This window comes from Mercenaria mercenaria, unplaced genomic scaffold, assembly GCF_021730395.1.
Source record: "Mercenaria mercenaria strain notata unplaced genomic scaffold, MADL_Memer_1 contig_1221, whole genome shotgun sequence".
NCBI classification, from domain to species: domain Eukaryota; kingdom Metazoa; phylum Mollusca; class Bivalvia; order Venerida; family Veneridae; genus Mercenaria; species Mercenaria mercenaria.
The window spans coordinates 32,629-56,201 of NW_026459204.1; the positions used below are offsets into that span (position 1 = coordinate 32,629).

The 23,573-nt window shown below is 34.7% G+C and overlaps 1 long non-coding RNA gene across 1 annotated transcript in view; it reads right to left on the reverse strand.

The window, feature by feature from the left end:
* Positions 1 to 11,701, reverse strand: part of LOC123563045 (uncharacterized) — a 32,251-nt gene extending 20,550 nt beyond the window's left edge. Inside the window, exon 1 of the long non-coding RNA XR_008368821.1 lies at positions 11,568 to 11,701. This is a non-coding gene — a long non-coding RNA (uncharacterized LOC123563045). The remainder of the gene's footprint in view (positions 1 to 11,567) is intronic.
* Positions 11,702 to 23,573: the final 11,872 nt, after the last annotated feature.

Here is a 23,573-nt window from a genome sequence, read left to right on the forward strand (position 1 = left end):
TTAACTATTGTTAATTGATTCTGTACTGTACAAACATGTTCTCTGCAAGTTACTGCCAACTTCCCCACATGCATCAGAGGCAGAGGTCTAGAATTTTGAAATCATAGTTTGATTTACGATTGGAGTTACTAACATTTGTTCCAGTATTTTTCCAAGAAAATAATATTAATATAGGTGATAACATGAAAAAAAGAAGTAAATGTGATAAAAAGATAGTTAAAAAACTTTGTCTCCGGTCATACTATCTTATATAATGGAAAAAGGTCAATATTAATCAAAAATATTACTGGCTAGAAAAAGAGAATGTATCTTGCGAATTTTAAGAAAAAAGCATATAATGTAAGTCATTAGCTGACTCAAAACTAAGTGATAAAAACTTATCACAGTGAACATTTAATTATTCTGTAAACAGGTTAACATTCACAGGAATTTTATTTTGCAGGACTACTTAAAATATTAGTACGAGTTATGGATCTCACAGAATAAATGTGATATGGGTATTTTACAACATACAGCTATTTAAGCAGTCAGCAAGGGAGTTTGTTTCATTAGTTTTCCATTTAAGACACAGTTGTAATCTTTTTAAGATGTTGTTCTCAGCTATAAGTTTAACAAGTTCTTCCTACTTTTTTAATGTTTCTACTTTAATGAACATGTTTAGATGAACTCATAGAGTTCTTCATGTTAAACTTTGTGTTTATACTTTTTTACCATTTCTTGATTGATATGGCTGATATCAGCATGTAAATAATTTGCCTCAACAAAGTCTAGTCAGGTGGTTTCTTCCACCATCCAATTTCAGGATTGTGGTTTATTTTGTTTAGTTAAGGTTAAAAGTTATTACAGATAAATAAACATAGTCTAAATGGTGTACATAACAGCTGCAAGGTCAGTTCTTAAGCCCATTAAATGCATGAGCATTGATCAGAAACATTATTACTCTATCTGTCTTTTAGACAGAAATTATGGTCAAATGTCTTGTCCGTAGACACTTGGCTGAAGGAGATTTTTAACAGCCTATTTCAGTGAGGATCCTTCCAAGTATCATTATTTTTAGTATATAGTGATACATTGTGTATATGAAAACAATTAGTCCTAATTTATGTAAGCAATAGCACAGAACTTGTCACATAATGATATTTTGATTAAGTCACTGTTGTTCAAATCCTTCAATTATTCGAAGACAGTCAATTATACTTCTTTTCTTAAATTTGTTTGTTATTTACTTGTTCTTGATCATTTTAAACATAAAAAGATCAACAGAACTAAAACACTGTCTTCTAAAACCTATGTAGAAAGCACTTGGCGATGATGTCTTGTCCGTAGACTTTTTGGGTAAATTTCGGCTTTCATTTTAAAATTGCTATATCTCTGCCAAACATACGGTAGTCGTAATCACAAAAATGAGACCATTATTTAAAGAGAAATTACTGAATTTTTAGAAAATAACATAATTGAGTTGAATAAATGCATTTCAAAAGGTATGCAAAAACTGCAAGCAAGTAGAAAACAAAAATTTCTAGAATTTTGAACTTCAAAAGAAGATAATAACTACAAATCTTTGTGTAATTTATTAGTTTTTTGGGTTTTCTACATTACTTTTGTGTACCTTATCATGTGGTAACAATTTTGTTGGGTCTCAAAGAGTTATTTGAATAAAACAGTCCTTTAAAAATGGTCATGTCTGTTTTATTTTTTCCCTGAAGATTCATCTTTATATCGAATAAAAATTTTTATCGAACTATCAGACAGAGACAACTACCATTGTTTTTGTAGAACCAAGGTATATGGTAAATTAACATTTCAAAATAAAAGAGTTTTACAACTTTTATTTTTGACCCCAAGTGAAACAAAAAAATGCATTTGATTGTGACTGAGGCGATATATATCTAAAAGAAACGTTTTTATCTTTAAATGACTTAATTATATTCTCGAATCAGATCGTGCGCGGCTGTTTTTCTTGTCGCTTTTGTCAAGAAGGTTTATCTCTAATATCTATGCTTAATTTATATTCAATAGCTTTGAAATATATATATATAATTTATATAAATGACTTTAAGACATCGGTACTTCAAAAAAAATAACATTTTGTCGTTATATGGCTAATACATAGTCAAATCTTGACGCTACCTGATCGAGCGTCAAGCAGATTTATTTTCATTCTAAGGATTTTTAAAATAAATGATAACCATGGTGATATTTATGAATGACATTAAAGACATTTTTTCATTGAAACAAAAAACAACAAAAAAAAAAAACATGTTTAAAACATTAAAACACAGAATTATTCTCTAGAATCAATTAAAATGTGCACGGAAGTTTTCTTGTCGCTTTCGAACCTGCACTGCAATACGAAGCGTCAACAAGGTTTAGTTTTATTTAAACTTTTCTATTCACTTGTAATAATATTTCAATTGATAAAGGACGATTTTTAAGATTTCATAACTTCTAAAAAATACGTTATAATGACTTTATGATTCTCACGTAACTAAACAATGTGCGGGAGTTTTTCTTGTCGCTCTCGGGACTGGCTCGCATTGTAAATTTACATTTTCTTGTCATATTTTCTTCGTTACTGTCGTTCATCAGTTGAATCGGTAAACAAAACAGAACTGTTTTCTTTGATAATCTGTTAAAAGCAAAGCAGACGATTTGTTGCCCATTTTCTTGTCGCTGTCGTCAGGAATGTCATATTTTTCTTTTCGTTTCCTTATAAGTACAGTAATAACTAAAGTTTTCTTGTCGCATTATCATTTATTTCATGGTAACTTACAACGTAGAGAAGACAGTGCAAATGCTGAGGAATTGAGGAGAATATTATTTTAATATTATGCTTGTGTGTGTGTTTTTTTTTCTTCTTTTTTTTTCGTTTCTGAGGATTTATTAATAGACAAGAGAATATCACATTTTGCTTGTGTGTTTTATGTAGTACATTTAAATAGATGTAAAAAAACACGGATATAAAAATGACGATGTAAAGGTAAGATGCTTCATTTTTCAAGGATAACTATAGTGCACAATACTGGTCTCCCTCATTTCATCACTATATAAAACTATCATGCTCTCGTCAGTAAGTATGAATCCCCTAAAGTATTTCTGTTTCTTGACGCTGATCGCGGACTACGAAAATATAGCGTATATATAATATATATATATATATATATTTACTTTCATACCATCTTTGCATGTTCTAGTTGATGTTTAAATGTTATATAGAATAAGTATCGTTTTTATTTTTCATCATAACCCTATTAGCGTCGTACCTGGCTTGATAGCGACAAGAAAACTGCAGTGCACGATTAGGATTAATGATTATAATTTAAGCAGTCTAACATGTATTTCATTAGTAATATAGATAAATTAAACAAATAAATAGTGTTGTTATAAACTATGGCATGTCTCCCTTTATTTTATTCCAGTTTTGTGAATTTTGACGGAAACAAAATTGGGCGATATGTTTGGTGAGGACCACCGGAATTACATTATCTTATAGAAATGAATGAACTGAAGTACAAAATGGAAGATCGGTACCGTTTCCAAACTTTTACCCAAAATTTGGAACCCGGGTCCCTATAAATATGACCGCTCAATCTATTTTAAAACAGCGCTATAAAAACGGTAAATAATTATCATGAATAAACGAGGAGGTAGCGACAGCAATTAACTTTCGCGTTTCAACAATTAACTGCTAACTTCATGTTTTAACTTTAAATCATATTTGCTCATTCTTTCATTCATATATTAAACAATACAAGCATATCTTTTAACACAAAATTTAAAACAAAAAGATTTGATTGGGTCGAGCTACAAGCTATTTCAACATCGGTATATACAATCATTAATTCACACTTGTTAACTTCCATCCTTTGAAAATGAACATTTTGAACCATTGTTAACAAACGTGTGCATTTCAGGTTTTAAAATAATTCCAGTTTTGAAACTTCAGTACAACAACTCGGTAAATATCTTTTTCCTTCCCCTCCCATGAAGTAAAAAGACCTGTCCTAAAGGGGACAAATGCCCCCCGATTGACCTTTGACCTAGTGACCCAAAGTCAGTAGGGGTGGTGTACTCAAAAAGTACTATCAGCATGTGAAGTTTGAAGCTCCTGGGTGAAGTGGTTCGCATGTAAAGTGCCTTCATGCAAAAAGTTAACTTTGGGCCCTGTGGACCTTGACCTTTGACCTGGTGACCCCAAAGTCGTAGGAGTGGTGTACTCATAAAGTACTATCAGCAAGTAAAGTTTGAAGGTCCTGGGTGAAGTGGTTCGCGAGTAAAGTGCCTTCATGCAAAAAGTTAACGTTAGCCCCTGTGACCTTGACCTTTGACCTGGTGACCCAAAGTCAGTAGGGGTGGTGTACTAAATAAGTACTATCAGCCTGTGAAGTTTTGAAGGGTCGGGTGCAGTGGTTCGCGAGTAAAAATGCCTTCATGCAAAAAGTTAACGTTGTGAGAACGAACTAAACTAACGACGAACGAACGGAGGGGACAGTTGAAAACTAATATGCCCCCCTTGGGGGCAAAAAAAAGTGTAGGGAAAAGGAAATTGTTGTACTTATGCATTCGATAATCATTAAACTTGTGTTGTGCTTACGCCGTTTCTCAACCCCTAAAAATATGTCAAGCGTTTGCTTACACAACCTGTGGGACACAGGCTCTCTGAAAAAATTTGGGACACTTTCTCACTTCATTGAGCGCTGTAGCTAGCTGGACTCAAAACAAATATCTTCGGAATCTGGGGAAAATCGTATTTAACGATTTACGATTTTTATGATGAACAGCTAGTTCTCCTTTCAGTTTACAAAACGTTTAAACTGAAGAACTAAGCTCGGATCTTCCGTAAGAAACTGTAACCTTTCTACAAAAACCGATTTGTTTTTTAGCAAGGCTCAACCCGTGACTCCAGTGAAGGGTTAGTGATTGCAAGTCAGGAACACAGACCACTCGACCACAAAAAAAAAAAAACGAAAAAAAAACACACACACAAAGGAACCCTATGAAAGTTTTTTCTCGACATAAGAAGTATGTGCCAATCGTTCCCGTAGACTACACATAAAAAATTAGATTATTATGTTTGATTGTCGAGCAATGTCAACAAATTCATTGGAGAATCGCAGCAGAAAACTGATTTCGGAAAGTAATTTAAAGGAATACCGAAAAAAACAGTTGTTAATCTGAATGGTATTTATTTTTTTTTCCTACGGTGAAAGGGGTCCTTTTTTTTAACGATGGACAAATAATGAATAGTTTTTTTTTAAAATTTTTTTATAACTGAAGATCATTTAAATTTTTGAAATGTTCTCCACTTTTAAAAACAGCTGCAACAATTTCGAGTTAAAAGCATTTTTTCAACAACCTTTTCGAAATGTAATGGGTGGGCATGACATTTTAAGTACATGCGATTGCAGTGTTTTAAAAGCAAAAAAAACATAAAAGTAAAAGAATTATAAAACCAGAAAAAAAATTTGTATTCAAACAACATTTAGTGTTTTTAGAATACTCAGACTCATACGGTAAAAAATTTCACCGAGTAAAATCGTTACCTGAAAACCCGGATCAGTAAGCTTGATCTGGTCAAATGGATTTTCGGAAAAAAAAAATTATATTTTTTGTTATTTAAAAATCATTGTAAGGATGGAATTTAGCGAAAGATGTGTCCATGTATTATGAAATATTGTTGCGATTTCTTTAGCAAATCTAAGAAATTTTTTAAATTTTTTGGATTCCATACAAAAAAAGCGGGGTAAACAATGCCGAAAACCAAAAAAAAAAGCATTATTTCGTAATTTTCTTCGGCGATTGTGACCGTGCCAGTAGTAACGCATGGACAAGGATCGTGATGCAAATTCAGTAAAAAGGAGCTTCGAAATTTTTTCCCCTGTGTTCGTTTTTCAATTTAAAGGGAAATCCCCTTTATTCATTGTATTTATCTATCAAAACGTGATAAGAAATGGAAACAAAAGAAAAACAGATAAAAAAGATGTTTAATGCTCCACTTTTTAAATTAGTCAGCACTATTATGTTGCTACAAAATTTGGAATTTAAGGGAAAATTTGAATGATGAACAAACAGGATGGTCAATTTACTAAGAATTTGAAATCAATACTAATTCTTAAAGGTTAAGTTATATAGGGAAATAAAAAGCGTTGCACGCGGGGGGACATACCATTGGATCCCGTGTTCCATGAAGCTTTACATAGCTCCCCATCCAATTTGTTTATTACGTCTGCCACTGGAGAATTTTGTCTTTGGGCTTTTAAAATTATGCCCCTTTGGGTTTGTTTTGTTGAGAAATTTTAATGCATGTGTGCATGAACCCACATAATGAAAGTAATGCAAGGGAACTCTTTTTCTTGCTTACATTTAGAACCCCTATAGTTCCTGTAATTAACCCCGCCCCGGGGTACCCTTTAATCTTTTTCAATTCACTCCCAAAAAAAGGTGGAGCAGTGTTAAGGCGTGATATTTGAGAGAAAAATTGCAAAGCAGTGGTATGATAATTTATGTTTTAGAAAAAAAAGAATTATTTTTCTAAGAATTGCTTATCCGTAATTTTAGTTTTGCTGTCGATTTTAAACAGTACTATGAATAAAGTTCGTGCGAAAAGTTGTGATTTTCATCCCGGACCCAAAAGCTTTTTTCCCTTTTTAGTTGAAAAGGAAAAAAAACATATAGTCTAAAAGGGGGTAAAATCAAAGGATGAGAACCCTCTAAAAAAGTGGACCATTCTTACTTGGGGGGAAATTTTAAAAGGTGTACATCCCTGTTCAGTGGAAAGTTTTTGACATTTTTGGGAGAAACGCATTAAATTGAGGAAATTTTGAAATAAAAACTACATTGTAGAGAAGAAAATGCTTTGAAAAGCATTTTAATTTTGATCTCGGGGAAAAAAACTCTAAAAAATCGTGCTTATAAATTTTAAACAAGGTAGAGCAGCAGAGAAAAAACCGTAACAGATGGTGATGATTACAGGAAATCCATGGTAAGCTCCCCGGTGGAAGTCTTCACCATCGGCACTTACAATTCGTGGCGAAAAATGAAATATGTAAAAATTCGCCGGAAGCAGGTACCCAAAACTCTTTTCCCGCTGGCATTCGTCTGTGGAACCCGTGGGAGCAATCCCCCAGCCCAAACTTGGGCCCTTTAGGTCGGGCTTGTCGCCACCCCAAATAGAGCCATCAGGGTTTTTTCTTTTTTCGCTTTTATCTTTCACTGTTCGTCATCAGAAAAACCCAGTTACTAGTTTTCATTGCGACGATGCTCCGAGTGGGCCCCCGCAATTAAGGAAAAGAAGAAGGGCGACTGTACATTTTTTTTTACTTTATGTAGAAAATGTAGTAACGGGTTTTTTCATGCATGTTTTTTATGTCTAAACAATTTTTCCCGGTGCTACGAATTATGTCTTTTAAAGAAAATAAAATTTTTCCCGGGGTTTCCCGAAAAATGATTCACTACAAAAAAAAAAACGAGAATTACTGTTTATATGAACGGTTCGGAAAAAATACTTATTGTGTTTTTGAAAGATGAAAAAAAATAAATTATGGTACGTTCCCCAGAAAATTTTTGAAAACGAACCCAGTCTAAGTGAAATTCCCAAGCTCGGGGGTTACTTTTTTTGCAGTGCTGATCCCTTGGCTCATGTTACCCATCCGTTCGTCATGAATGCCCCTTTTTGGTTTAAAACATTTAAAATTTAAATTTTTGCAGCACCAAGTGTTTTGGATGTTCAGGGACAACACGAAATAAGTAATATTGTATGATGTTCAGAGAACGTACTGGAAATAACGCTCTTTCTGAGTTATGGCATTGTTTACCTGCTTTTCTGGCATTCTGGTTTTCCGGAGTAATTGAGAAAAGTGTTTAGATTTGCTAGAAAAAACAAATAGCAACGAGTATTCCATAATTTTGAGGACAAGAAGGTCCTCAGTAAAAATATTTAAGTCCAAAGGACAGGAACAACAATGGGAAGAAATTTAACCAAAAAGAAAAAACAATTCTTACAAGGTACAGATACGTCAAAATGCACCTAAAAATTGGAGGTACCATCCATGTTGTACCACAGAAAAGTGGTCTCGGTTTTTCCCTACGGCCAATAATAAAAAAGTTCCTAAAAATAAGCTATTTATAGTAACGTAAAAGGGAAGTAATTAAAAAAAAAAAAAATATTGTAAGTGAACAAAAGAAGGCTCTGCCAAATAAATCTGTTGACATAAATGAAATTTCAGATCAGGAGATATACCCATTTTAAATTTGAAATAAAGGGAGGTAATTTGACATAAAATCAGTCCATAGTTATCTACCCTGATCGTCTCAGTCCAACTAATGACAATTATGAAATTTCAAATAAGTCCTATAAGAACTTACTGATATAAATCCATTTTGATTACAATCAGGGGAGGTAATCGGATATAAAATAACTCTGGAACCTACGATTGGATCTGATTTGTCATGGAATCTAAGATTTATTATTGTTGAAGATATTTTGGAAGTTTGTATCAAATAAAACCATAAACGAAGTCTCTATATGACTGCAAAAGCCAAAATAGCCAATTTTGGACCTTTAAGGGGCCATAACTCTGGAACCCATGATGGAATTTGGCCATTTCAAGAAAGGAACCAAGACCTTGTGATGATACAAATTGTGTGCAAGTTTGGTTAAAATCAAATCATAAATGAAGCTGCTATTGTGCAGGCAAGGTTAAAATAGCTAATTTTGGCCCTTTCAGGGGCCATAACTCTGGAACCCATTATGGGATCTAGCCGGTTCAAGAAAGGAACTGAGATCTTATGGTGACACAAGTTTTGTGCAAGTTTGATTAAATTCAAATCATAAATGAAGCTGCTATTGTGCAGACAAGGTCAAAATAGCTAATTTTGGCCCTTTCAGGGGACATAACTCTAGAACCCATAAAGGAATCTCGCCAGTTCAAGAAAGGAACGAAGATCTTATGGTGATACTAGCTGTGTGCAAGTTTGGTTAAAATAAAATCATAAATGAAGCTGCTATTATGCAGACAAGGTCAAAATAGCTAATTCTGGCCCTTTCAGGGGCCATAACTCTGGAACCCATAATGGAATCTGGCCAGTTCAAAAAAAGAACCAAGATCTTATGGTGATACAAGTTGTGTGCCAGTTTGGTAAAAATCAAATCATAAATAAAGCTGCTATTGTGCAGACAAGGTCAAAATAGCTAATTTTGGCCCTTTCAGGGGCCATAACTCTGAAACCCATAATGGGATCTGGCCAGTTCAAGAAAGGAACCGAGATCTTATGGTGATACAAGCTGTGTGCAAATTTGGTTAAAATAAAATCATAAATGAAACCACTATCGTGCAGACAAGAAATTGTTAACGCATGGACGGACGGACGCACGAGACGCACAGAAGACAGACGAAGGGTGATCACAAAAGCTCACCTTGTCACTATGTGACAGGTGAGCTAATAAAAGCAGTCCTACAATTTTTAAGCAGGTGAAATATGTCATAAAATTTATTATTAATGTGATAAGTTCAGAATCCCAAAACTGGAGGTTTGCCATTTTTCAGCTGGAGTTTGGGTCTCAAAACTGGAGGTTTTTTATCGACATAAATTAAGCGCGTGGACACATAACTTAAGAGATAAAATCCAACATTTTTGGCCGCACAATAATGTTTATAAGTCTACACCTGAAGAAACAATCCTCATAACACTTGATTTGAATTTTGACAGAGTTATGCCACTTTTTAACTTACGTTTTTGTGTTAAAGTTTTATATAATGTGTAATATCTCTGTTACTTTCAAAGCTATTGACTATTATGCCCCTTTTACTGGCAAAGCTATAATTGCCCCTTTTACTGGCAAAGAGTCAATCACTGAGATAAGCTCCCTCTTGTTCTAACTATAAATTTTCTTAACAGATTAAATTTGTAGAAACAAAGTCTCAATTTAGGTCTGAAATGGTGGTGAACATGCATTAACATTATTCTACTCGAGGACTAGGAAAAAAAAAAAAAAGCTCTAAATTGGTCTGAACACAACTCATAAATAATGTAAATTCCTTACCCCACCCACTTTCGTATAAAAATACTGATGATTTTGACATGAAAAATAGAAAACAGAAATGCATCAACATGTATTTACCCTTACCAAAATAATGTAGATTGATGTTATCAAATAAATGGTGTGTGTTTTCGGCGCCGTGTTTTCATCCAATTTCAATGAAATAAGTCCAATTTTAGTAGCAAATTAATTTGGTAAACATTGGAAGAAAATGGCGTAACTGCATAAGGGGATATAACACTCCTGTTCTAAAAATAGTAATGGGTTGGTTTTTCCAACAATTATTTATGTGATTTTATTATCGAACAAAACTTTTCTTTGAATAATCATAATTCATTTCAGTTGGGAATTGTTTCTTATGACTGGGAGTTTTTAGCTTCAAACTGGTAAAAAAATGCAGCCTAATTGGCATTGAGAATGGGCCGATATTTGGCCCCGTTAGACAGGTGGAAAAGGCCCTGCTTGTCTAATCCCTTATCAAAACAAACAATTAATAATTCACCTGTGAAAAACGACTCTTTCCTCCAGCTACATGTGTGTCAAACAAGTATAATACACAACAGTCGGTGACACTTTGATTTACTGTGTAAACATGTTTGGCACTCCTCGGTAATTATAACCCCATCATCATACTGATTTTTTTTTTTTTTTTTTTTTTGAAAAGCGGGAGAAATATGGTTTTGGTCGGGAGACGGGAGGCAAGGTGAAAAAATCGGGAGATCACATGTATGAATATGTGATCTTAATAAGTGCCAGGTAAATTAGAAATATTGCCTATTGGTTTACAAGAAAACGTGATTAAACAGCTACAAATATAAATATAATCAAATGCCTTTATGTTTTAAATATAAAAGTATCAGAATGTAAGATCATTCGTAGTTATATTAGCCGTCCGTCCGTAAGTTTCCGGCGGTTTCCGTACAATAGGATTCGGCTATTTCCGTTCTTTGGGCCGGGCCGGGTTTTATTAATAACCCTTGAAAACACTTTTTCAATATTTTAAGTGTTTCAATAATGAATATCAATAACGTATGTATTTACATCTATATCTGTACAACAAACAATCGTTTTCCCCTTTATTTAGAAGACAAATTTCAGTAAAAAATAATTTACACTTACAATAAATTTGTTGCTTTAAAAACATTTGTTTATGTAACAAATGGAAGCAATAAATGTAACAAAAATGTGTTATAATAGGGGAAATCAATGACCACCTGCAGACTTTTCATAATTCATATGGGAAAGTCCAGGCTATTCCTACGGGACCATAAGAATAACCACTTCCTTCTTTATAAATTGAAAAATAATGCACATATTTATGAAAATAGTGCCAGTGGGTTGCTGACTTGACTTGAATTTTAATTCAACTTGAAATCACTTTCCTCTTAGTGATGTTGGTTCAAGTCTTGCTCTTGGCATTGAATTCTTCATGCCACTCAAAGCTAAATTTGCGGTTCTAGTGCCAGTGCAGCAAACTTAAGGCTTAACCACCTCGCTACGAACCGTCAGGCCTCGAGATTAGTTATACCTGAAGTAAGTTTTCATTATTCCCTTTTGAATTAGACCGCTGATAGTGACTGTCATCACGTGGAATGACTTATTTTCGCTAATTTGTTCTCCTATACAAATTTTCCTTTCCAAATTTCGAACATTCCTTTTCTGCGCATGCGTCGATTGTTTATGTCGGTTTAACGTGCGGCTTTGTATCATTATACGGGCATGTCTTACCTTAGCAGTCTGACCATCAGCAGAAATTTCTACATCTACATCTACATGTTACTCCCAACAGTCAATAACTGACTATGACTGGGAGGCGACTGTCTGGGGGACATTTTGTTGACTGAACCGCTATTGGAAACACAAAATTAGTGTGCAGTATTAAAATCAGTACTACTATATTACGTACAAGTTATGGTTAAGATTTTAGGTTAGAACATCAATACTTCCAGGCTACTCCTGAACTCGTTTAGGGTAGCACTGGATTTTACATTATATGGTAGGATGTTCCAAAGTCTAATTGTTCTAGGAAAAAATGAATTCATGTGATACTGTGTGCGGGAGAAAGGAACATGAAAGTTAAAGTTCCTAGATTCTATTAGGTACTTGTGATCTACACAGACAATTGAGTGATAGATTTTATACAGCATAATTTGTGATGTGAAATTTTTCCTTGTTTCTAAAGTTTGCCATTTTAGTACAGATAACATTTCAGTGACGCTTGATGTAAAGTCATAATTGTTGAGAACGTATCTAGCTGCAGCCCTCAGCACTCTTTCAATTTCATAGGTTAGATTTTTTGCCATGGATCCAAACAGTTGAGCAATACTCCAGTTTGGGGCGAACATATGTTTTATATGCAGTTTCTTTAATTTTGACATTTTTAGTCTGAACATTTCTTTTTATGTATTTTAGGGTATCGTTTGCCTTGTTTGATACATTTTGTATGTGAGGCTTCTGTGGTTTTTCTCTTTTTTGAAATTCTAATCACTTCGCACTTATCAGGATTAAACTCCATGGACCAGGTCTTTTCCCACAGTTCTAATTTGTGTAGGTCCTGCTGGAGAGTCTCACAATCATGCATGGTATTTATAGTAAAGTAAACTACTGTGTCATCAGCAACAAATCTTACACTGCTTTTAAGTGATTCTGGCAGGTCATTGATATAGGTTAGGAAAAGGCTAGGCCCAAGGACAGACCCTTGGGGTACCCCTGACATTACAGGTAGAACATCTGATTGGTGGCCTTCTGCAACTACAGTTTGTATACGTTTTTGAAGAAAAGATTTAATCCACATGACAGATTTTTTTTGTCAATGCCTAATTTAAGTAGCTTATATACTGGAACATTGTGGTCCACTTTATCAAAAGCTTTACTAAAATCCATTACAATGAGATCTGTTTGTTTACCAGCTTCAAGGTTATCAAAGATTTCTTGACTAAAAGCAATTAGCTGGGATTCACAACTATGTTTTGATCGGAAACCATGTTGGAAGGGGTTAAGCTAGTTTTTATTGTCTAGATAATTCATAATATTTGATACTAAGATATGTTCCATCAATTCTGATGCAATACAAGTAAGAAATTTTATCTATCTATCTATTTATTTGGATCTAACGTCGCACCGACACAATTATAGATCATATGGCGACTATCCAGCTTTGATGGTGGAGGAAGACCCCAGGTGCCCCTCCGTGCATTATTTCACGATCGAGCGGGCACCTTGGTAGAACGACTGGCCTTCCGTATGCCAGCTGGATGGCTTCCTAACATAAAGAGTTCAACGCCCCGTGATTTGTAATCAGCGACCTTAACCACTCGGCTACGGAAGTCCCGCAGAGATTTTATCTGGCTTCTAAAAACTTAGTAGGCCTAAAATTACGTAAACTTACAGAAATGTAGGTAACGTTTAACAATTTAAACATTTTAAAATGTCCAATCTTCAAGTATATGTTCATGCCCGGCCTTTTGGAGCATTTTTCAAACTTATTAACACTTTAAAAATTGTTAGGACTTTGGTAGTTTTTAAGGTCTGATAGCTTCCTTGCCAATAATGTAAACACTTCTGTACAGTTTGATGAGGGGCTGTCGTTTTCTGAAGAATTTTTATAGGTTATTAGCTTTGTATCGGGAAATATGCACGAGTTCTTCAGCGGAAATATTGCGCGACTTTAGGAGCGCAATAATCTTTCGCTGAAGAACATACGCATCTACAGGTATGAATATTATGTAAATATCATAAATATGTTCAATAGCTTGAATAAGATTGGCAATACTGAACTAAATAAAAACAAATAGTCCAACATCACTCTCTGAATTAAGTCACGCACCCGATATGAAATTCAGGCGTCAGTGTATGGAAAAATATTAACGTGTCCGGTACCAGATTAATATTGAAGTATTCTGCATAAAACGACCCCTGATTATCTTTGCATTATAGCGTAAGTATGATACTATCAGACAACAACTATTTCCTCGTAATCGCCGAATTGTCAATGCAGGAATATTAAATAATCTACCAAAAATGATTCCAACGCAGAGGTGGTGGATACAGTTGCAACGCAAATATAAGTAATTACGGTGTGTTCGATTCCGTTAGTGAAAATTTTGGCTTTTTTACTTACCTAAACTGTACTTTTCCAGGGATTTGACCATTGCATCATTTTTACACATGCCAGCAGTAAAAACTCGATGTTTAGTCATAATTTTCTGTTCATTTGCATTCCCTTCTCTAACTGTTGAAAACTATACCAAGAGTAACCTATACACCATGTTTTATAATAAAACATGCATGTATTATATTGCTGTAGATTGTATGTTTATACACATGTCCCAACATATATGAGCAGCTCTCGTATGACGGAAAGAAATTTCACGTAGATTAAAACAGAAAGCTGTCAGCACATCGTCAGTACACCGTCAGTACACCATCAGTACACTGTCAGTACACCATCAGTACACTGTCAGCACACCGTCAGTACACTGTCAGCATACCGTCAGTACATCGTCAGTACACCGTGTCAGCACACCGTCAGTACACTGTCAGCACACCGTCAGTACGCCATCAGTACACCGTCAGTGCATGCAAGTCAAAATTACTGATCTGTCATTTTTTCGGGATTTTGAGGAGGGGGTGGGGCTGGAGAAGGGGGTGGGGCAGTGGGTGGGGAGAATCTTATGTTGTTTTGCCTTTCAGTTTACGTTGGACAGTCAGTTTTCTGAATATAATACTCAGGTATTAACTTTATCTTCACAAGTCAAAAGTAGCTGACCCCACGTGAATCAGAAGTGACGAAAGACGACTATTTTTATGCAGTTAATTGAAGTTAATCGTAATGTCAAAGAAAATAGATGCCTCGAACTACAGGAGCTCGAGGTTGGGAACGCAGATTTTTTTCTGCCTTATCCGGCCTTTAAGTATTGAACTAGTCATCATAATTAATCTTTATGGAAAATATATGAACCTAATATTTTCGTATAAGTCAAAATATTTAAATATTCTATCTACTTTTATGTAAATGCAGGTTGGCACATCTTCCGACCTGAATAAATAAACTTGATCTGGGGTGTCTTATGAGAGAGTTTAACCAAATCGGGTTAGGAAAATTATTTATAAAAAGATATTCAAACTCTTGTACTTTTGTCTTGTTCTTATAGAGCTACAATCTCGAATGGCGGTACTTGTTCTCATAGAGGTTTGAAACGTATTGAAGAACTATACAAGAAATTGAGCTATTGATATGTCACGTGATCCAAATAAAATTTAGGTTCAGTGCAGTTTTCCGGCGGCTATTACGTTTCAAAACGTAACATACCGTCATGATTTTACGACAATTTAAAGTCAAAACTGAGGCAGATGCATTCGGTTTACTTTCTTTATATTTAGCCAATTATAGATATCATATTAATGAAAACAGAACAGAATAGAAATTTTATTTGGCCAGTACAAAACATACAAATGCACTAAGTATGTGTAAAAGATGAACACACTAAAATATAACGTTTACAACAAAACATTTTTACTGAGAAAGTATCTATGTGATTGAACCTTTTGTTGAGAAAAATAAAGAATTAAATTTCTTCTCTAAGTTTAGATGCTAAATATAAATATTTAAACAGATTGCTTAATTCCTTTGACTTTTAAAGTTTCAAACCTTTTCATTGTCGGCAATCTGCAGTAGTATGCTTTGAGATTATTTTCATCTTGGGAAAATGAGTAAAAAAGTGAAATTAAAAAATAATGTTTACAATTATTTATAACTTTAATAATTTAGAAACTATGTTAAATTACATTTCCGGAAAATAAAACTCGCTTTTCTTCAAGTTCTAGTTTTTTTTGTACTCTTTTCACAGGCGTGCCTTAACTGAACGGAAGTGCCTGCTCATCATATCGGAAAACATACGGAAGACATGTTTCAAAATATCTGTAAGAAGAGTTTATTGTAGAGCAATAAATACTGGATATGTAAAACATCTTAGACAGTGAATATAAACTCATTTTGCACATTCATAACGTTACAATGTTCTCGCGTGATGATTAAGAGATTTGAATATGGATCTTTTATGATGAAGTTGAAGAAAGTACGCAGCACATCTAAAAATAAGTTTTCAACAGTCAATAAAATAAATTCTTACACACTGATATGGCAAGTCACATTCTGTCGAGAAGCATCACGGGATCATTTGGAGATATGAGAACTCGAGAACCTCGATGTATGGAATATATCGTAGGAAGGCAGTCTGGTTTCGGTACTTTATCTCTAGACTGGGGTGGTTTTTGTCCAAGCAACAACAGTATATTGTCTACAGTATCACAGAGCTGGTATTCGAAATTCTGAATTCGACTGAAAAAAAAAGAATGTGCGTATAGCCGATTTTAATGCCGCTGACAAATAGTTCATAAAAGTTACAATAGTAAATCTAATATATGCACGTGTAAACGAATGCTTAAATGAGAAAATAATTTGTTAACTTTCTTTACGTGCACATTTCCTTAACGTCCTATTATATGTATACATCAACTAAACAAATAGTATTGCTCTATGTATTGTCCGTAAGTATTGGCCTTGCACAAGCTAACATTCGCCAATATTTTAGGGTGTTTTCGTTAGTTTACGCAATATTTGTTTCCTGAAAATATCTAGATTTTTAAAAAACCTATATAGTTACCCCATGAGACAGCGGGTTTGTTGTAACGTGTCTGACTTCTATAAACGTTATCACGGGTTCGAAATCATTTTTTCCTTCAATGTAATATAATGTAATTGGTATTGCTTTAATTCTTAAATAATTTCATTGTACTCTTCTTCAAACGCTGGTGACAGCGTCCGATGTTTCCCAGGATAACATGTTAGTTCCGCTGGAAATGGGCTGTGGCATTGTCGTTACCTCTGAAATTGGATGGAGAAATTCAAACATTATTTTTTCAAAACGGCATGTGTTCGTCAGCTAGAAAGCTGGCTAACGATTAGGCATTGTTTTTCTTTACTTAAAATGAAAAGATATTTTTCTAAATTTCTATTTTCTCGTTTTCACTATATCAGCAAATATCATCTGAGCTCTGAAGAAAGTGGACATAATACACGGGTGGTAAACGCGCAATCCAATTCCCGCTGGGAATACGCTTAAAATGGGTTGCGCAACGTCCGGTGCTGTTGTTGCGCGTAAAAAAAGACGAAATTGAGGTATGTGAAGTTATGATTTTGCTTAGTATGATACAAGAATGAATTTTCTCGAAAAAAGCAAAATGCTATTCGACACAAATATGATATTACCCTTAGCTCAGATCTCCGCAAATAATGCGGAATTCCGCAATTCCTCCGCAGGACTATTTCCGCAAATTATGCGTAAAAAATGCGGAGTATTGAGCCGCGGAGATCAGCAACAAAATCAGAATGCGGAAAAATGCGGAAATTGGGAGAAAATCAGGTAGCGGAAAATGTTCCGCAATCAATGCGGAATGCAGAGTATTGAGCCGCGGATATCCGCAGCAATTAACCAGAATGCGGAGAATCTGCGGAATGCGGTTGCGGAGTATTATCCGCATTTCGTGCGTAAATTTCCCTGTTTCTTTGCCTCGATTTTCCAGGGTTTTAGAAAGCAGAAATGAACAAAAGTTATAATAACGGGCAGATTGGGTGATATGAATTACAACTCTTGGGAGGCGTAATTCAAATTATGAGACAAGGTTGACTCCATCTTGCTTAAAGGTGGTGGAAAAACAATGTTTCAAAACACAAATGATGAACAACTTTACCTTTTATTTATTGATGGCCGCTGTCTACAATATTTAAATAAACATACATAATGACTAAACCAGACTTACTTACTTACATAAATGCAATGATAGTACAAGACCTAAGTTTCACCTTATTACCGCACTAAGCTGTTGCAAATGAAAATTGACCATAATCACCTTTCTTTATAGTTTTAATCCTATACAAGTGATACAACAGTTCAAGTAAGGAACCAAGATCTTATGGTGATACAAGTTGTGTGCAAGTTTGGTAAAAATAAAATCATAAATGAAACTACTATCGTGCAGACAAGAAATTGTTGACGGGCACACGGACGGACAGACTAACGACGGACGAAGGGTGATCACAAAAGCTCACCTGTAACCTAAAAAAAAATAGAGTACGCCCTTCATCGAACTTGACCTAATTCAAGGGGCATAATCCAAGGATGCCCGAGGCGATTTGTGTGGTTGTTCGTACTCGGCCCAATTATGCCCGCAAACATTGTCAGCAAATTTGTTGAGGATAGGATGAAAACTGTTCGACTTTACAGGCCTCGACCTTAGCGGTGGACCGTTGGATCGACACAACCAAAATATCGGCAGGTCCACTATCAAAAGTTGGGTAGACCGACGGTCAACCAATTTTCAGTCACGCTCTGCAAATAAAATAAAACCCTTAAAAGTGAAAAAATAGGGGGAACAATCGTACCCATATCGGCGAATTCGCAAAACGAAAGTTGATTTTGCCCTAGGTACGGCATTCTACAGTTATTAGCATTGGCGAGTTAAAGTCGGGATAGCACGAATGGACTACACCACCGGTCGGGCGAGTGGTTTTTACGTTGTAACTTTACCAAATTGAGAAATTACATCAGGCAAAATTACCTGGATTGATTGGAATTTACCCGTGAATCGTAAAAATATCAAAACGTCATGCTGGTAATTTTCCATTCCAAAGGCACGTGCGCCCTATCGTAATACCTAATTTACATCGCGGTTACTTTTGACACAAAAAACGCGCGTAGTGCATTCATTTTTAGGTTGAAACCACGAAGTGGTTGAGACCTATAATTACCGTATTCCAGAGCTTGCAGAAATGAAATTTTGTTTTACGGAGAATCTGCGGATATGCGGAGAACATGCGGAATAATGACACTTTAACATTTCTCAGTTGCGGAAATTCTGACTCTGACTATTTCATGATGCGGAGAAGTTATACTTATACATTTTCAGTTGTGGAAATCTTGACTCTGACGGCCTCCGTACATTATTTTATTACAAGCGGGCACCTGGGTAGAACCACCGACCTTCCGTAAGCCAGCTGGATGGCTTCCTCACATGAAGAATTCAACGCCAAGAGTGAGGCTCGAACCCATATCAAAGAAGGGCAAGTGATATGAAGCCCGAGCGAACTTAACCACTCGGCCACGAAGACCCCTAGAAAAAAGTTTGACTTGGGATTTGTCATAAAATCTGACATTTCTTCAGATCATTTTTTAGTAAATCAATTAGATATTACAAGATATATTAAAAACATTTAATTGGAGTAAATGTTGGGGCACATCTAAATATGAATCTCAAAAGTTCTTTTTTTTAAAAAAGCAGACTTATGTGTGATGCCAATGCTTTGGTGAGTACGACTTAGCTTTATTTATTCTTCAAATTCATAATAGTATGCTGAAAATGAAATAGAAAATAGTGGACGCAGTGGTCGAGAGGGCTAAGATGCTTTCCTACAGAGGTGAAGGCCCCTGGTTCAAATCCTGGCTAACTCCCATTGCGGTGTGTCCTTTAATTGGAGTGAATGTTGGGGCACATCTAATTATAAATCTCAAAAGTTTTTGTTTTTTCAAAAAGCAGTCACTTATGTGTGATGCCAATGCTTTGGTGAGTACGACTTATCTTTAATTATTCTTCAAATTCATAATAGATCTAGTATGCTGAAAATGAAATAGAAAATAAATTATAATATTAAATTACAAACAATTATCATGCTAGGATAGTCAATAAAAATTGCCAATGTATTTGTTTTTAACTAATTTGTACAAAATGAAATTGTATAAAAAACAATGTTTAAAAGGCAGTACAACATGTATGTGTAAATTTCTACATGGAGAGTCGGGCCAGTTGTAAAAATGGGAACGAGTTGAACGGGGACGAACGAATCGTAAGACAACATTTACGTGTATTTTTCGGATTTGCGTCAACTTTACATATAAATACAATCAAGACCAGTAAAACTATACCATTTAAAATGAAACTCCATACATGTTACTGCCAATTTTAATTGAAAACGCCTAAAAATTGAGAAAGTACAGTATCCCGATTGCGTTAGATCTCATGCGCCGCCATGTTTGTTTACCGAAGATACCCCAGCCAATCAGCATTTACAGGAAGTTGCTGGTTACCGGTCATCGCAGGAGACCATTTTGTATTGGCATATTTGATTGGTTATTGGTGTTATATTTCAAACACCTATTATTGAAAAAAATCAAAAACGGCGATTTTCTTTCCATTTTTCAAATATTTGTCGGTGTAAAACAATGATTTTTACATCACCATAAAGGAAAAAATAATTCTCGTCGAATAATGTATAATTTAAGAAAATTTGTTGGCTGGTGCCGTTGCAGTACCCGTAAGAGTTGCCAAGGATACGTGGCAACGTCAGTTTCAAAAACGGGCTTTGGTGGTCAACTTTAACGTCTCGTGTACAAAAACTGGTTGGCTCTATTAGTATAAAATAAACTGCATCTTGTTTGAAATATGGTCAACTTTACACATGTAAAATTTCAAGACGCTACTCGGAAGTTCGCAAAGTGTCGCGTTCTACCTTAATAAGGTCAAGAAAGCGTTATGCAGCGTCATCTAGCGGAACGTCAAACACTACGCTTGACGACGACACGTCTTTGCATTCTAAGCGTTAACGGTAAACAGTTTATAGCTATTATTATAATACAAATATAAAATAAAAGTCTTACGTGAGCTTTTAAGATGGCTGGACTTGCTACTTTTGGCATGAAATCAATGGGTTAAATAATCTCGTTTCACTTTTTTTTTCAGTTTGACATACATAGCCTGTTTGGAGCGTCCTTAATTTCTACATGGTAACACATGTATTGTTGTTTTGAATTTAACAGCTGTGAACATATTTATCTCTCTTGATATTGGTATGAGATAAAGTTACTTTTTGACAATGCTGTAAAAAAAATAGAAGAAAATTGGTGGTGTAATATTATTTTTCATCAAAAAATGACCTTTGACCTTTAATCTGACCTTGACCTTGACACTGTAAACCCTGTGTTTCTATATTTTTTAAAGTCACACACACTGTTAAGTTTTAAATTAACACTTTAGTGACAGTGGTCATTTTTATTAAAAATTCTCAGTTCAATTTTGAAAATGTACCCATAGTATATGAACTGGCGGCCATCTTGGCGGCCATCTTGGATTTCTCAGTTTCGCAAGAGCGGTCAGCTGGCCAAAGTCACTTTTCATAAACACTGGATATCCCCCAACATAATAACCTAGAAATAATTTGTATAGCAGGGGAGGGGGGGGGGGGGTGCACAAAATTGTATTTTTTTTAGCTTTACCCGCCTTGGCTCCCAGACTATTCGTCTATACCAACTATAGTGGACGCAACTTGACCCCCATGGTTGACCTATGTATTATAATACATAATGAGGCACAACATGTTGTTGAAAAGGAGTATACGTAAACCACGAGCTGCATGAGAAAGTTGATATATAAATATGTGTTTATTATAAATTAATGTATTGGAAAGATTTAAATGATCAAATGTAAGTAAGACACTGTATACAAGCTAATTCCATATAAATATACATGACTACCATTATCACCCTTTATTTCTTCAATGAAATAATCGATACAAATAAGGCCTAAAAAGTCTTTGTTTCCGGTAACATGCTAAAAAAAATAGGGTAGGTAGGTCGGAATTTTTTTTTTTTTTTTTTTGGATTTTTTTTATCAAGGGGGACTTTTCGGATTATTTGGTCAAGAAATGATTACAAATAAGGGGGTTATGCCTTTAGACCATCAGTAAATTGATTTCTAACATCACTGGCCATGTTTAAAGCATAAAAGTGCAGTTATGCATCTTTCTGTAAAAAAAGTTGAAAAAAAAAATTCTCCAAGGCCATAAAAACATTTAGGGTCGGGCCAAAAATTTAGGGTAGGTCGGGATACCGGAAACAAACATTATTGTATATTTCTCAATATTATACTGTTTATCTTACATGACGATTAGATTACTCGTAATTCGAATTGACGTATAATCAAGATATCTTTTTAGAAGGCAAAATATCGTTGTTATATCCCTTAAACATGTTTGTTTCTACGAATTTAAACAAAGTAATTTACTTCCTGTTTTCAATCTGGTTTATAAGTTTGCTATAAATAACGTATATAACATTATAATTTTAAACTGTCATAAATAAAATTAAATCGTTTAAACTAGAACCAATTTTTGTTATATTCAATATTATATTATATTTGTCTATAACAAGAAACTGACATCATTAATCCATCTATTATCACTCACTTTAACATTTTTGTCGTCGTTTAAAATGAAAAGCCGACTGTGGGCGAATATCTTTAAATGACATTTTCCAGAAACATGTTATTCTTCAACATTGAAAATAAAACGCACAGAAATGTAGATATGTATGCTCCTGATAACAATGAAACTTTCTTAGACAAAATGGAATTTTCAAAATTTGACATGAGCATTAAACTTGGCGGAGATGTATGTTTAAAACGGGAAAAATAAGGCTATAAGTGAGAAAAAATAATATCACTGCTACCTCCCTTTAAACACGTTTATTCCTTAACAAGTGTACTACAAAGTAGTTATAAAATCGTTTTTAACTTATGTTTTAGTAAAAAAGCATGAAATAACAGAGGAAGATTTTTCTGTATCTTAAAGGTGTCAATCAAGTCTAAGCATCATTTTATGACATTTTTTGTTTTTAGTGTATTCTATTTTGTACAAAAAGCTAAAAGATCCAGTTGGTAGTAAACGGAGCTACCCAGTATCATATGGTACTGAATGGAGCAAAATAATATACATGTATATTGTTAAGTACAAATGTATCACATGGTATTGATCAAATCGAAGGTAGATAATAGGGAATCGATCCTACTGATTTACGTTGCTCGGATCGATTCCTCTTCGGTAACGTGTAATGTATACCGAATGATGTACTATCGAATAAAAATGCGGTCTTCCAGGCACGTGCACAGAAGGTCTGACTTTGGATAGTTGGAAAGAAAACGCTTTCTCATTGTGCATAATAAGCCTACACGTAACTTGTCCGAACCTCACAGTCTTGCTTATCAGTGCGATCATGTTAAATATTGTTTTTATCCCAAAATCTACCTTTAAGTTCAACGTATATTTCTGGGTAAACTAATAGATTATAACGATTCCCGTCTGAGCCAATGACTCATTTCATATCATTTTACCTCAAGAACAAGTGGTGAACACAGCTATATTATATGATAGTGAACGGAGCTAGATAATGTTTAATGCCCAGTTTTGTATGGTAGTTAACTGAGCTAGATAATATCGTATGTGCAGTAACATTTTGTAGTGAACAGAGCTACATAATGTCGTATGTGCAGTATCATATTGTAGTGAACGAAGCTAGATAATATCGTATGTGCAGTAACATATTGTAGTGAACGGAGCTAGATAATATCGTATGTGCAGTAACATATTGTAGTGAACGGAGCTAGATAATATCGTATGTGCAGTAACATTTTGTAGTGGACGGAGCTA